Source organism: Grammomys surdaster, unplaced genomic scaffold (assembly GCF_004785775.1).
Source record: "Grammomys surdaster isolate TR1022 unplaced genomic scaffold, NIH_TR_1.0 834, whole genome shotgun sequence".
NCBI lineage: Eukaryota > Metazoa > Chordata > Mammalia > Rodentia > Muridae > Grammomys > Grammomys surdaster.
Window position 1 is genome coordinate 176,709 of NW_021605253.1, and position 3,545 is coordinate 180,253.

The window sequence follows — 3,545 nt, forward strand, 5'->3', positions numbered from 1 at the left end:
GAGTTCTACATCTTGTTCAGAAGACAAACAAAAGTCTGGTTTCCAGGGAGCTAGGATCAGTGTCTTAAAAATAACACCCACAATGACACTCTTCCTCCAACAAGGCCACACTTATTCCAACAAGGCTACACATGATAATGCCAATCCCTGGGCCAATCATATTCAAATCATCACAAACACCAACACAAAACACACATACAGATACACACACAGATAAAAACAGACATGAATACAGATACAAACATACATACAGATATATAAATAGAGGTACACACATAGACACAGAAACACACAAACACATATAGACACAAACACAACATACAGATACACACACACAGACATACATACAGATATATAGATAAACACAGGCACACACAAATACACAGATACACACAGGCATACACACAGTCACACAAACATACATATACACACAGACACATACAAATACATTTAGATATACACATATACACCAGCACACACAGACACACAAAAACAAAAAATAAAAAAGTATGCATGTAACAGAATTTTCTATAGATATGTTCCATGTTTTCTGCTGTGTGTAGCACAGGCATTTCTCTATATGGAAGTCTCTGTATATTTTTGGATGGTGTAGAAAAATGGAAGGTCCCCTCAAGCTTGTCAGCAGCTTGCAGATTACTAATCTCACCATTTTAGGCATTTTCTAACATGCCAGAGACTGCTTAGAGTTCACATCAAATGCAGTCTATCTATCTATCTATCTATCTATCTATCTATCTATCTATCTATCTATCTGTCCGTCCGTCCATCCATCTATCATCTATCTATCTATCTATCTATCTATCATCTATCTATTCAGTGGTATTACTTTCTTCATTGCTGTGAACTGGTAAGAAACAAGGAGGGAGGGGAAGGATGTGCTTTACCTCGTAGTATAAGAAGGGGACAAGACCCCTAGTGTCTGAGAAGGCATAGGAGCAGGAAGCAGGAACAGACAGGAAGTGGAGCTAGGTGGCAAAATCTCAAGGCCTATTCCCAGGGGACCCACTTCGTTCAGTGGGGGGCTCTGCTCATTAAAGATTTCAGAATCTTCTGTAACAAGAACCCAGGACCAAGTGTTCAAGCACATGAGCCTCTGGGGAAACCCCCATTTCATACACAACCACAACAGTCTGATTTTCAAAGCACTGGGAAATTACCCCAATTTGTTGTCCTATTTTCTGAGTCTAAATTTAAAATAGCACCCTGTCCATATCCTCTAGAGATCTGTAAAGTGCTGTGAGCTTCAGGTCTCTTAATGGGATGTCTAAATGGCTAAATAATCTATAGCATAGCCAAGATATTAAACGCTGTCACGATATTGAAAGCATGTAAGAAGATATGCATTGGCCAGAACTGCTTCCCCCAATGCATTTGCAGAAAAATGAAAATTGTGGAATAGCGCAAAAGTATCATTCCAGTAGGGTTACACAAAAACAGATATACACACTTATGTAATTTTATACATATAAATGTAAATTTATGCCTAAATTTGTGGAAAATGGTTTGGATTTTATTACTGCTTGGTGTTCTGAGACCACACAGTATGATCTAGCCAGACTCTGATTTGGTCTACCTCAATGATCCTTGGGCAACCTCCTAGAAAGCAAGCTAATTTGGGGACTAGGGAGATACAGAACCTGGCACACAACTATGAAGTCAAAGTTTGAATCCCTGGAGCCCATGTAAACATTTGGGCATCCCTGGTGACCACCTGTAATCCTGGCACTTGGGAGGCAGGGATGAGCTACTTAGGACAAGCTGGCTAACGAAACTACAATCAGGGAACTCCAGGTTTAGTGACATACTTTGCCTCAAAAAATTCAAATGGAGAGTAGTGAAGAAAGCCCCTGACATCTGTGAATTCTGGGCCTGCACACATCTGTGCACATACACCCACATATACATATGCATACAGGAGCACACTGAAAATACACTCAAAAGAAATATGCCAGACTGTGCATCTGCCTCACTGCTGGGATGCCGGGAGCACCTATGAGCACTATGGTGGCTCAAGGGAGGCAGAACACAGACTATAATGGGTGTCCTCAGTCTGTGCTTTCTCGAGTGGAAAATAGTGGAGTCTGGGATGATTGCTGTGGTTCTCAGTTTCTTGTATACCCAGATGCTGCTGGCATACCCCTGGGAGTTGGGAATGGGGATCCGATGTCTACACTTACCCTCAGATCATCCACCTACCATGTAGGAAGGGATCAGCAGAGCCTGTGTCTGGGGGCAAAGCCCAGTTTGGTTCCAAGTAAGTGCCAAGAGTATGCGAGTATGGAGTAGAAGAAAGAAGGCCTTCTCCAGGAGATTTAGGCACTGCTCTTTATTATGAAGGCCTTCCCTCTGTGGCAATCCTTGATGAAAGAGATGATTCTTGCTTGTCCAAAACTGTTTTATTTGATGGCGAATGTGAATTGCATACACCTTACTCAGAGTGAGCCAGGGATGAAATACTTTTTTCGGGAAGGAATGCCCAAGAAGGGAAGCTCATTGGCTGAACAATCAAAGCCTATTTAGATCTCTAGATACATGGGAACTCCAGGTTTTTAGCAAAGTGACTGATTGACAGGGTCCTCTCAATGGGGTGTCATGATAAAATGAGTTCCAGAGCAGGTAGTTTCTCAGGGAGCTGGCCCCACATGTACATTAATTCTGAGTTTCACAGGGTTTGGGCTCACTCAACCTTACCAGTTCTTCTCTCTGGTGGCTCTGTCTAGTTGTCTGACAGAAAAGGTGATCTAGTTCGAGGAATGGAACTCTGACGGGCAGGCTCCTTAGTGGTGAGTAACCCTGCATCAGCTCGGAGAAGGGTACCAGCTGAACCACAGCTGGGACCAAATCATCTCTGGAGAGAATTTTTCCTGATCTAGACCCAGAAGACTGCAGAACCAAACCACAAAACAGTAATCTACTGGTGAACAGGCTGCAGAGGCTGGAACAAGGTCAGCCAGAAAAGGAGATGTGCCTCAGGAATGCCAAGGAGGGTGCTCTTGATGGTTCACACAGGGATAGGTGAAAATCTTATGTTTGCAGTGGTCACATGGCTGAGCAAGAGGATGGTGAGCTCAGTGCCAGCCTGGGCTACACCATGAGATCTGGTCTCAAAAAAAAAAATCTCTAGAACAATGACTGATGTGCTAAGACTTGAATGTAAAATATAAAGCCATCAGGAACACAAAAGAGCATGTCTTCATGGTTTGGAATAGGGCACATTTACCTGACACAGAGTAGTCTAAGGATGGAGAAATGAGAGGTTCTGGGAGTCAACAGTGAAGAGCTTCCCAGCATGCATCAGGTCCTAGCTTCCACCCCTAGCACTGTTAAAGGAGAACACAAGTTAAGGTTGAATACATTAAATAAGACTTTCTGGTTGTAAAAAAACCTATAACACAAACAGGGCACTAGTTTTTGAAACATACATGATCAAGAGTTAAAAAGTTGATTTTATAACCAGCCACTTTGCTGAAGTTGTTTATCAGGTTTAGGAGTTCTCTGGTGGAAGTTTGGGGGTCACTTAAGTA